Raw genomic sequence first — 13283 nt, 5'->3', positions numbered from 1 at the left:
ACCTCCAATTTGAACCTGCACTTGCTCCTCTGCATCTAGGCAATCCCATAGGGAATAAGGGCATAAGGGAAATGTCTCCAAAAGTGAAATCATGTTGGATTAAAAAGGGACTGAAAGCCGATGTATCAAGAAAGCGCAAAAAGGACCGGCATTAAAAGACATTGGAGAATACTAGTATTGAACTCCTAGAAGAATTGACGACACCTAGCAGGAAAGATAGACTGTTACTTCCTGCAGAAGAAGCAAGTGGACTAGGGAGTGCAGAGTGACTAGGGAGTGCAGAGTGACTAGGGAGTGCAGAGTGACTAGGGAGTGCAGAGTGACTAGGGAGTGACTAAGGAGTGACTAAGGAGTGCTAGGAAGTGACTAAGGAGTGCTAGGAAGTGACTAAGGAGTGCTACTAGGAAGTGACTAAGGAGTGCTAGGAAGTGACTGAGGAGTGCTAGGAAGTGACTAAGGAGTGCTACTAGGAAGTGACTAAGGAGTGCTAGGAAGTGACTAAGGAGTGCTAGGAAGTGACTAAGGAGTGCTAGGAAGTGACTAGAGAGTGCTAGGGAGTGCAGAGTGCTAAGAGGTGCGGAGTTACTAGGGAAGCTAGGGAGTGCTAGGAAGTGCACAGTGCTAGGGAGTGTAGAGTAACTAGGGAGTGCTATGGAGTTCTAGAGACTGCAGAGATTAAGCTAATAACAATGTAAGTGACAATGCCATTTATTTATCTGTTTTCTAGACCAACACATAAATAAAACATTTGTCATTAACAATGCCAATAGCTCAAACTTTTCCAAAGGCGAAACTATTGCATTGAAAATGCTTGTTAAACAAGCTGTGGCCACTAAACTAGGACAAGGCTTAAGCCTATTATGCAAGTGCGTTTCTTTTTTTATTTATTATAATCAATAGAGACAAAGAAAGCCATTTCATCCACATCTGAAAGAAAAATAACACATCTTTCCTACAAATATGACAAAGCTCTTCTGGCATTTGCGTGCCGATAGCACACAGTAAGCCAAGAATGTTTGACTGGTGGGCACATTTTTTAGAGTTAATGAAACAGTAAGAGCCATTGAAGATCTGCGCTCACTTCCAGCTAAGGAAGCTATACCTAAAGAAATATGTTACAACACATGTAGTGCTTAATGCGAGCGCCGTTGTAAACTCGAATGAGGCTTCACAAAAGGAGTGGTTACTGTTCTATGCGCCAACTCTAAGTCCATCAGTTGCTACTCACGATCAATGACACAGCTGCTGCAGAACGAGGATTCTGTGGGAGGCAAGATGCTTGGCCATTCCTCCATATGTCACCATCATGCCCCCTTGCTCTAAGTGACGCAACATTTCAGTGGTGCTTTTTCCTCCAACACAATTCAGATGCAACTGAGGTCTGTGGACACTCTTGAAGAGGTCCTTCATCTCAGGCTTCTTTAGCTGTTCCTCTGTGATGACGTGGTCTGCTCCCATGACAGTCAGTTTCTCCACCAAAGTCTGCAAGTCTGGCCTGTCTCGTACAATGGCGATCATCCTGATCCCTAGGGCTCTTGCAATCTGGATCACAGCCTGCCCTTCAACACCTTTTGGCTGTGTTCTGAATGACAGAATCCCCTGGCTTCAGCGTCTCGAAATCCAACAGCATCCTATAGGCTGTGCAGAGATTGACACTTAGGGTGGCCGCACTCTCTACTGGGATGTCCTTTGGCACTTGAAGTAGCAGGTCCTCCGTTGCCACCATTTCAGTTCTCCAGGTCCAGAAGCCTGCATCTATTGTTATCACCCAGTCACCAGGTTGCAGGCCAGTTACGTCACTACCAACCGCTAGCACCTCCCCGAACACTTCATTACCACCAACAGCTGGCAGATCAGGGAGCAGAGCATATGTACCTTGGATCATGTTGAGGTCAGACGAGTTGATGGGTGCGGCCAGCATTTTCACTTGAACCCCAGTATTCCCCAGATCCGGAAGCTTCCAACATTCCAATCGTAGGCTGAGCCACAGGTCCCCATGCTTCTCGTACACAAGTGCCTGACACCAACAGCCCATGCAATGCCACCTAAGTCTCCGGGTACACGACCCCATAATCCTGAGGACACAACTGTGAGCCAACGCATCCTCACGCCGGCGCGCCACTAATACGTCACCAGAGGGAGAAGTGAGGGGGGAGGGGAGGAGTGAGAGTGGAGAGCAGGGGGGTGGAGGAAAATTGAAACCATTAACAGCGCGGCACTCGTGAAAGGGCGCTGTGCTGTTTATGTATTCATATGTGTGTGTGATGCTCAACCTAAAAAGTAGTCCCCAAAAAATTATATAAACACTCACAGTGTAGGAAAATTAGTTGGGCAGTGCTGCTACCCAATAAACGGAAGTGATGTCTCCGGAGAATCAACCAAAGAGGTGCCAGCAAGCAAGAGGGGCACAGGAGTGAACCAATCCCAAGCAGCAGGTGAGATTACACTCTGTATAGTATTTACTCCAGGTCTTCTAGACAGCGCATGCGCGCTGCCTAGGCTCGACCTAAAAAATTAAATATACCAACCAGGGATTAACCAATTTCTGTATGTTTTAGGGGTCTGCGAACATGTGTTGGACACTGGACAGATTGATCCCTGTGTGCAGAGTCTAAACCCCAGCAATAAAATTCAGAAACAAGATCGGGAGTGTAGGAAATGGGACCCCCGGCCGGCCAGGGCTTGCGCCACAGCCAGTCAGAGACCACCACTCCTATGTAAAGTCGACCCCTGCTCGCCCTCTAGGTAACGCGGCGCGGGCAGTCAGGCCTATCTCGGAGGACGTGTGAAGCATTTGCGCACGCACCCAACAACGGCAACATCCCCGGCCTCCCACAAAAGGAACTCCACACCAAGTATATATGAAAATTGTCTTTGTATTAGGAAGGACACACAGGAACATACACTTTACAATGGGCTCGAGGCACAGCAGGGGTTACCAGGGGAAAGGTACAGAGCAGGGCCAAGGGGCCACTGCCAGGAAGGGGCACATGATGGTATTGGTATTGTAGAACATATAACCACTGGGGGCTTCCTCGGACTAGGACTAGAACACATAATCACCAGGAGCTTAGCATTAGAACACGTCATGCCCCGGGGTCTCATAGGACTAGCAATAGAACTCACTCTAACCAGCATAGACATACATGAGGCAAGGTACACAACACAACAGAGGCCCCTATCAGCAGGGCAACACTTAAGAGTTCTCAGTATCACTTTGATGTTAGTCAGTAGCACCCCCAAGGCCAGATGGCCTTCCTGAGGCAGGGGGCGCCTTAGAGTCTCGATGTCCAGAGTGGGCTGCAAGGGGCCCGGGGCAAACCTAAACGTGGCAGCGGCCCACTAAGTGCTGGGCCGCTGGGGGACTTGGACATAGCCCTGGAGGCTTGGGGGGACCGGGGGCAATGGTGGAGCCTCTCGCAGGGTCAGGGACACGTGGTGGGGCCACTCGGGGCCCAGGCAGAGCCAGGGACACGTGGTGGGGCCACTCGGGGCCCAGGCAAGGCCAGGGACACGTGGTGGGGCCACTCGGGGCACAGGCAGGGCCAGGGACACGTGGTGGGGCCACTCGGGGCACAGGCAGGGCCAGGGACACGTGGTGGGGCCACTCGGGGCCCAGGCAAGGCCAGGGACACGTGGTGGGGCCACTCGGGGCCCAGGCGTAAAGACACGTTGGAGCCGCCTCGGGGCTCGGGGGCCAGGACACGTTGGAGCCTCCTCGGGGCTCAGGACCAGGACTGTGGGCAGGCGGGGCCCCCCTCGGGGGACCCGGCATCAATGGACGCCCCCGGGGGACGTGACGGAGCCTCGCGGGCTCGGAGGGCCAAAGCTGTAGAGTGAGCCTCTCGGGGCTCAGGAGGGGGCAAAGTATGGCCAGGCGGGGTCCCCCTCGGGGGACCCGGCATCACTGGAGGGCCCGCGGGCCTCCGCACACATGGCTGCACACGCGGGAGGGAAGGGGCGGCCACCAGCAATGTGGCCTGATGCCCCCCCTCCCCTCCTGCATCACTCACCGGTCGGCGAGCGCGCCGGTCTCTCTTGCTCCCCGGGGCGCCCTCTCGCTCCTGGGGGGCCCCGGGGGGGAAGCGGCAGTCGTCTTGGGGGACGCAGGGGCGCGGAGTAGGCTCCCGCCGACCCCTGTCTTCTCGGCTCTCTCCGGTCGTCTCTTTAGGCTCCCCGGGCCGCCGGCCAATCAGAGCGCGGCCCGGGGAGACGTCATCAGCTCGGCCGCCAATCCCAGCGCGGCCCGAGGGAGGGCCTCACGAGGGGTCCCGGGCTGCGGCGGTGAACTCGGGGGAGATAAGAGGAGTAGGCTCCCTCGATAATTGTGGCATAGACGGGGCAAGCGAGGTAGGCACTCGCTGGGGGCTCGGGCCCCTCAAACGAACGGGGCAAAGGCCGGGTGGCGCTGGCTGGTGCAAGATAGCGCTCCCAGCGCTAGGAACAGACCTGAAGCGCCCCAAGGCGCTAGTCCAGCAGGAGAGCGCTCACGAGCGCCAGAAGCATAGATGAGGTGCCCAAGGCGCTAGGACAGCAGAAAAACGCTCCCAAGGCTAGTGGCATGGAGAGCAGAGTCCATAGGAAGTCCAGGGAGTCTGTAGTTCAGGAGCAGAGTAGGGCCCAGGGAGGCACGCCCTTCCCTGAGCCCCAAGCAGCAGCACGACCCTGGCAGGGTCCCAAGCAGGAAGAAGAAGAGAGAGAAGAGGGCCCACCCTCCTTTTATACAGGAGCTTCCGTTGTCTCCCAAAGGGGCAGGCAGGGAGAGAACCAGCCAGAACTGGTTATAAGGAGTTTCAGGTTACTGGCCAGGCCAGGGACACTGGACGCACCCCAGGGGGGTGGAGCCAGCCTGGTGGGGGAAGGCCCGGCCAGCTTCAGCCACTCAGGTGCCAGCACACCTACTGCACACACACACCAAAGTCTAGAAGTGGCACTTCCCTTCTAGTCACACCCATGCCGCATACATCATCTTGTAGCATTCAACCTCACGAGCGCATACATACCAAACACGACCCAGCACGCCCCACGCACCAGGAACTACCCGAGCCACATACATTCCCCAGGCATTCCTATGGGAGGCAGGTCTCTCTCACCACACACACACTGAGAAGGGGACTCACCATTCCCCGGACACATATAATGAGCACAAAACTTCAGGGGTGGACCTGCCAGATGGGCCAAGTCCAACACATGCCCCTCCCAGCCCAAACGCAGGGCAGACCAATCACTACCGTGATGGACTTCCCTGCTGCAGGGCGATAGAATGTGGACGCGGCCCGCACCGCCGGACCAATAGACATACACAAACTGAAAATAATAAAAGTTACCACAACACACAACAAAAAAAATAAAAAAAATGAAGACATAGGCCCAACCAGGCTACCCACCTGGTACTCCTTAGTTGTCCATGACTAGGACCAGGCCCTAAGCCATCCAGATACCACTGGTCCCTGCTAATCCGAAGTGGGGGGTGGTAACCCCTGGCCCACAATAGCCATTCTCCACTCCCTTTCTCAGTGTAGCCACGACTACCACTGTTCCTTCCACCTAGGGTCCGCACCCTCAGGTTTGCCAGAGGTCACGGGCAAGAATGCCCCACCCTACCTCTACTTCTGAGGTTCCGCGTTCTCCCAGGAGAAACACCCTCAGAACACACTTTCCTACCAGTCTTGGAACTTCCTCCCTCCACTGGTCTTACACCTGGGAACTAAGCGTTTAGCTCTCCCCTAAAGCAAGCCGCGGCCGAGCCAGCAGGTCTTCCTTGACCGGGATACCACTTAACATCAACTCAGCCAGGGCGACACCTGACGCCTAAACACAACAGGGATACCACTTAACATAAATTCAGCCAGGGCGACACCTGACGCCTAAAACACAACAAGATGAGCCGCGGCAGCGCCAGCAGGTCTCAGTGTTCAGCCCTCCCCAAGGCAAGCCGCGCCAGCAGGTCTTCCTTGTCCGGGATACAACTTCAACATAAATTCAGCCAGGGCGACACCTGACACCTAAAACACAACAAGATGAGCCGCGGCAGCGCCAGCAGGTCTCAGTGTTCAGCTCTCCCCAAGGCAAGCCGCGGCAGCGCCAGCAGGTCTTCCTTGTCCGGGATACAACTCAACCTAAATTCAGCCAGGGCGACACCTGACGCCTTAAACGCATTCAGCGGGGTAAGGAAGACATGATGAGTCAAACACATTTAGCGGGGAAAAGGGGACACATGATGCATCCAACACATTCAGCGGGGCAAGGAAGGACACTACTAACGTTGATTCAGCAAGTTCCCCATCCCAGAGAACTCACACTCCATTACTCAGCACACCTCAACATTCATCCCCACCCCATCCCCTAGACTGGTAAGACAGTTTTCCACCGCCCCTGATTCCTCAACCTGACCCTTGTGGCACAGGTACCATTACTCTAGGGAAGGGACAAGGACCATACACATTTGAACCCAACTACGCAGTCACCACTGGATCCCACCCTTCTGGTGAATCCAGAAAACCATATTGTACTAGGGAGATGATTTACCCTCCCAAGCTAGGGGCACCTAACTAACAGTGTACCCGCACACTTTTTCCACAGAACAGACATTTAAGCAACCTTTAAAACTTTCCACAGAACAGGTATTTCTAATAATCATTAAACATTTCCACAGAACAGACATTTTTAGCAACCTGACCATACACATTGAAAACAATTACACTACTACTACTGGATCCCACCCTTCTGGTGAATTCAGAAAACCATATTGTATCAGGGAGATTATTTACCCTCCCGAGCTAGGGACGCCTAACTCACAGCGTATACGCACACATTTTTCCACAGAACGGACATTTCTATTAATCATTAAACATTTCCACCGAACAGACATTTTTAGCAACCTGACCTGACCCATGTGGCGCAGGTATCATTACTCCAGGGAACGGACAGGGACCGTACACATTGAACACAATTACGCTGCCACCACTGGATCCCACCCTTCTGGTGAATCCAGAAAACCCACTGCACTAGGGAGTTGATCTACCGCCCCAAGCTAGGGCCACCTAACTCATAGCGTATCAGAATAAATTTTTCACAGAATCGGACATTTAAGTAACCTCTTAAAAACAATAATCTCCTTTCTTTGCGACCATTTACAATGCAGAGTTTTGTAGGGAGGCCCGTTATCGTTGTGGTACTGCGCAAACACAAGTCCGGATCCCACCGCTAGCCACCAGTGTAGGAAATGGGACCCCCGGCCGGCCAGGGCTTGCGCCACAGCCAGTCAGAGACCACCACTCCTATGTAAAGTCGACCCCTGCTCGCCCTCTAGGTAACGCGGCGCGGGCAGTCAGGCCTATCTCGGAGGACATGTGTGAAGCATTTGCGCACGCACCCAACAACGGCAACATCCCCGGCCTCCCACAAAAGGAACTCCACACCAAGTATATATGAAAATAGTCTTTGTATTAGGAAGGACACACAGGAACATACACTTTACAATGGGCTCGAGGCACAGCAGGGGTTACCAGGGGAAAGGTACAGAGCAGGGCCAAGGAGCCACTGCCAGGAATGGGCACATGATGGTATTGGTATTGTAGAACTTATAACCACTGGGGGCTTCCTCGGACTAGGACTAGAACACATAATCACCAGGAGCTTAGCATTAGAACACGTCATGCCCCGGGGTCTCATAGGACTAGCAATAGAACTCACTCTAACCAGCATAGACATACATGAGGCAAGGTACACAACACAACAGAGGCCCCTATCAGCAGGGCAACACTTAAGAGTTCTCAGTATCACTTTGATGTTAGTCAGTAGCACCCCCAAGGCCAGATGGCCTTCCTGAGGCAGGGGGCGCCTTAGAGTCTTGATGTCCAGAGTGGGCTGCAAGGGGCCCGGGGCAAACCTAAACGTGGCAGCGGCCCACTAAGTGCTGGGCCGCTGGGGGACTTGGACATAGCCCTGGAGGCTTGGGGGGACCGGGGGCAATGGTGGAGCCTCTCGCAGGGTCAAGGACACGTGGTGGGGCCACTCGGGGCCCAGGCAGGGCCAGGGACACGTGGTGGGGCCATTCGGGGCCCAGGCAAGGCCAGGCACAAGTGGTGGGGCCACTCGGGGCCCAGGCAGGGCCAGGGACACGTGGTGGGGCCACTCGGGGCCCAGGCAAGGCCAGGGACACGTGGTGGGGCCACTCGGGGCCCAGGCAGGGCCAGGGACACGTGGTGGGGCCATTCGGGGCCCAGGCAAGGCCAGGGACACGTGGTGGGGCCACTCGGGGCCCAGGCAAGGCCAGGGACACGTGGTGGGGCCACTCGGGGCCCAGGCGTAAAGACACGTTGGAGCCGCCTCGGGGCTCGGGGGCCAGGACACGTTGGAGCCTCCTCGGGGCTCAGGACCAGGACTGTGGGCAGGCGGGGCCCCCCTCGGGGGACCCGGCATCAATGGACGCCCCCGGGGGACGTGACGGAGCCTCGCGGGCTCGGAGGGCCAAAGCTGTAGAGTGAGCCTCCCGGGGCTCAGGGGGGGGCAAAGTATGGCCAGGCGGGGTCCCCCTCGGGGGACCCGGCATCACTGGAGGGCCCGCGGGCCTCCGCACACATGGCTGCACACGCGGGAGGGAAGGGGCGGCCACCGGCAATGTGGCCCGATGCCCCGCCTCCCCTCCTGCATCACTCACCGGTCGGCGAGCGCGCCGGTCTCTCTCGCTCCCCGGGGTGCCCTCTCGCTCCTGGGGAGCCCCGGGGGGGAAGCGGCAGTCGTCTTGGGGGACGCAGGGGCGCGGAGTAGGCTCCCGCCGACCCCTGTCTTCTCGGCTCTCTCCGGTCGTCTCTTTAGGCTCCCTGGGCCGCCGGCCAATCAGAGCGCGGCCCGGGGAGACGTCACGAGGGGTCCCGGGCTGCGGCGGTGAACTCGGGGGAGATAAGAGGAGTAGGCTCCCTCGATAATTGTGGCATAGACGGGGCAAGCGAGGTAGGCACTCGCTGGGGGCTCGGGCCCCTCACACGAACGGGGCAAAGGCCGGGTGGCGCTGGCTGGTGCAAGATAGCGCTCCCAGCGCTAGGAACAGACCTGAAGCGCCCCAATGCGCTAGTCCAGCAGGAGAGCGCTCACGAGCGCCAGAAGCATAGATGAGGTGCCCAAGGCGCTAGGACAGCAGAAAAACGCTCCCAAGGCTAGTGGCATGGAGAGCAGAGTCCATAGGAAGTCCAGGGAGTCTGTAGTTCAGGAGCAGAGTAGGGCCCAGGGAGGCACGCCCTTCCCTGAGCCCCAAGCAGTAGCAAGACCCTGGCAGGGTCCCAAGCAGGAAGAAGAAGAGAGAGAGAGAAGAGGGCCCACCCTCCTTTTATACAGGAGCTTCCTTTGTCTCCCAAAGGGGCAGGCAGGGAGAGAACCAGCCAGAACTGGTTACAAGGAGTTTCAGGTTACTGGCCAGGCCAGGGACACTGGACGCACCCCAGGGGGTGGAGCCAGCCTGGTGGGGGAAGGCCCGGCCAGCTTCAGCCACTCAGGCGCCAGCACACCTACTGCACACACACACCAAAGTCTAGAAGTGGCACTTCCCTTCTAGTCACACCCATGCCGCATACATCATCTTGTAGCATTCAACCTCACGAGCGCATACATACCAAACACGACCCGGCACGCCCCACGCACCAGGAACTACCCGAGCCACATACATTCCCCAGGCATTCCTATGGGAGGCAGGTCTCTCTCACCACACACACACTGAGAAGGGGACTCACCATTCCCCGGACACATATAATGAGCACAAAACTTCAGGGGTGGACCTGCCAGACGGGCCAAGTCCAACAGGGACGACCGCATAAAATGGCTAATTTTCTCACACGTGTTGTATATATTTTATTTCTCTCTAATCAAACAAATTCTGAGACAATTTTTCTGTTTCAAGCTGCAGAATCTGTTTTTCATTTCGATTGCATGGTTTGTTTTGTTGCTGTAAAGTACCAATTAACTGATTAGCCTGGGTGTTTGTTGTGTTTTCAACAGCGTTTGTAGTCTGTTGTAGGCAACATTGTATTCCACACTTTGCAATTCACTTTCTCCTTTCTCATTCGATGGCTGGGTTGCCAATTTCAATCTAGGGCTTGTGATTCCTCGTTTTTTCAGCATGTACTGTGTTTGCCTCTTTCATTGAAGCTTTTTAGTTTGACTATCCTTATATTCATTTTAAAAAATATGTATATATTTACCCGGCCTCCCACGTTTTTTTCTATTATGTTGGGACACATCTCTGAAAGGCACACCATTTTTTGATCCAACATTTTTTAAATCTATGTTTTAAGGGTCCGACAGCTCCACAATGCTACTGGGCTGCCCATGCTTGCTTGTCAGTTCTGTCTCTCTACTGCGGAGGATGTCCCTGCTTCCCTGCCTCACCATAGCTCACTGCCTTTCTTCGCTGTCATCACTTCAGGTCAACCCACTGCAGCAGTCCTGGAGAGAAAAGAAAAGCTTGATATCCCAGCTCGGTGTGAGCACCTGGGGAACCTGCAAGTTCTCAACGCAGGTCGGCTGATTTAGGGTGTCCTTGATGGTATCCAGCGCTCTCAACCTTCTAGAGTCCTGTCCTGAGCCAAACACAGAACTGGCCTGCTGTGACATAGGGGCTTTTCCAAGTAGGCTGCAAGCTCAGAAGACTGTTTAGAAATGGATGTCATGTCAGTCCCATCCTGAAAGCAGCAGCGAGCTTGCCGTTCAAGGACAGCCAGACTATAGAACACCCAGGCACCTTGCTTGCGACTGATGCCCCAGGCTCCACCAGCAACTGCCCAGTCACATGCTGTCCTCATGCACGTATCCACTCCGAGGCCACAGAGTTTACCTGGTACGTGCTGGTGAATGCGCACGTGCCTGCACTACTTGGAGTCTTCCTGTACCGATCTGTGAGAGATCCTAGACCGCCTACACAAATGATGTATTGGAGCGTAAGGTGATCAGAAAGGGTGAAGGACTTAGCAGAATGCACTACCAGTCCTCTGTTGGCTGCAGCTCCAACATGCTGCATTCTCACCCAAGATGCAGGTTATACCCATATTGTCTGCATTTATAATGCATGCAGCAAGCGAGATCGTGGGGTGGTGCATGTAGGAAGGTGGATATCTGACTATGGTTACCCCCAAACCTTTTGCCTGGTGTTTAGCTGGTTTTTAACTTAGTTGGACTGAGATCCTGCTATTCAGGGCCCCAGGCTAATTGCTCTCTCCTTAAAATGGACTCCATGTACCTAAGGTACATACACAATTGGAACTGGTTCAGCTTATAGGCCCCTGTAACAGTGTACCATAGGTACCCAGGGCAAAGGTGTAGCCAAGGCCTACCAGGGGCTGCAGCACGTATTGTGCCACCCCTGGCCTGGCCTCCATATTTGACACAACTGGCTGATCACTCAGCTGGGGTAAGTTGGTGTAATCACCTCTTACTTAGATATAGTATATCTATATCTAACCTAACTGGACACATAGTAACCTATAAGTCACTCCTATGGCAGACCTTAACAATCCTGGAGGCAGAGTGCTTGGTTTTATGTGAGATGGTGCTCTAGCATGAGCTGAGCCTGTCTGCAGCTGTCGGGAACAACTCCCTTAGCTGTTCCGGGATATTGCCATACGATATACTCTTAAGTGCATTATAATCCTCGCGGTTATATGCTAACTTTGGTGTGGGTTTATCAAAACATGTCGAGTAAGGTGTCATACGATTTGGAATACTATCCCCTCGACAGTCCTGTCGACGGGGATAGCATTCCACCCTTCTAGAGGGACACAACATGTACATAACCTGAACCCCGGTTAAAGTTAACCTGAGCCTCAGCATCACAAAATGGATGCTGCCACCACAGACACAAGTCTGACCTCCTGCTGCTGGGAGTCCTTCCAGCGAGGGAGGCTTGGACAAAGGGTTTCTTGCCTTGGGAGGTGCGAGCACCACCCAGACAGGATTTTGGTATTGGGTAGGACAGGGCTGAAAAGAATCAGACATGCCTGGGGCACACAAGGTGTCCTCGTGCATAAGCCAGTCCAAACCGGTGCAGGGGCTTTCCAGCCACAGTCCTGGCACGGAGCTGGACAAAGGAAATAGGGTGTAACTGCCCCCCTTCCTGGTCCCACCCAGAGGATGGACCTAGCAGGTGATCCACCCCTCAGATTGGGAATAAGAGTGGGAGCAGTGCCATAGCACCTCAGATCATCATGAAATCAACTTGAAACAAAGAAGAAGACTGGACTTCGACATTCTGCTGCACAGAAGACTGAAGAGTATCTCCCTTGAGGCCTAGGAGTGGCCGCCGTGTGAACACAGGCACCATCCAGCAACTCAACGTCTGCTTTGCCGCTGCCTCCTGCCGGAGCCTGAGCCCAGAGCCCGACGAGACCCAGATTCCCAGACATCTCAGAGCCCGATCCACAGTCCCTGCAAAGAAGAGACCCGTGGAGGCACCGAGAGATGTGGGACCGGCCATCTCGAAAGACCCCCCGAGAAGCTGACTGCGCAGCACCCGAGGTACCCTCGACGCTGTGCTTTGGGGTTTGAGAAGCCCCACCACCGAGCAGCATTTGCACCGAAGATCAGCCCCCCAGCATCTCCACGATCTGCGTGGGGCCCTTTTGCATCTTGCCACTCGACGCGCCATCCCGGTCACTTGCCACGTGGCTAGCGGCCATCTTGGCGACGACATCTAAAATCAACACAGCGGGTCTGGTTGCTCCAGACTTGCCCTCGCTCCTGTAAAAAGGAGCACCTGCTCTGACCTTGCTGGTCTGAGTGATAAGCTTTCTTCACTTCCTGCGTGGCTTGCATTAACCAAGGCCTGTTTGCTCCAATCAAGTTGCCGACACCGCCATCAGCTAGAGCCTTCGTGGGACAGCTCATGATCGACTCCTGAACGTCCTCGACCTCTTCGTGTCCACGTGGCTGCAGAGACAAGCTACACCTCATCGCCTGTTTGCACCCGACATCGCCTGGTTCCATCCTGGTTCCACGGTAGTCACTGGCTAGTGACTTTGAACATTGTCCCCTCTGCTTTCAGGTCCTCACCACTTCAGATCCACCCTTGGATCCACCGGAACTCTCCTAGACGACCCGCCTGCAGCATCTTCATCTTCAGGCACCATCGACCTGCGTGACGACACCCGACACTACTTCGCACCTGTGCACCCGCTTCCTGTGGGTGCCGTAACTCAGCAACGCCGGTGTTCCTACACTGGTATACACCTCTAGTGTCTAGGTGTTAAGTTTTATCCTTCTAGGTCACTCGGAAGGTTCCTTAAACACTAACTTTG

The 13283-nt window shown here is 54.7% G+C and overlaps 1 protein-coding gene and 1 pseudogene across 1 annotated transcript in view; both read right to left on the bottom strand.

Moving 5' to 3' along the window:
* The window catches only part of LOC147683085 (tetraspanin-15-like), a 215614-nt gene that overhangs the window by 172033 nt on the left and 30298 nt on the right, over window positions 1–13283 (bottom strand). The gene's annotated exons all lie outside the window — the stretch shown is intronic.
* On the bottom strand, window positions 1231–2035 carry LOC147683086 (enoyl-[acyl-carrier-protein] reductase, mitochondrial pseudogene; annotated as a pseudogene).

Source organism: Lissotriton vulgaris, chromosome 11 (assembly GCF_964263255.1).
Source record: "Lissotriton vulgaris chromosome 11, aLisVul1.2, whole genome shotgun sequence".
NCBI lineage: Eukaryota > Metazoa > Chordata > Amphibia > Caudata > Salamandridae > Lissotriton > Lissotriton vulgaris.
Note: the sequence above shows the minus strand (reverse complement) of the source record. Positions and strands in the feature narration are given on the sequence as shown.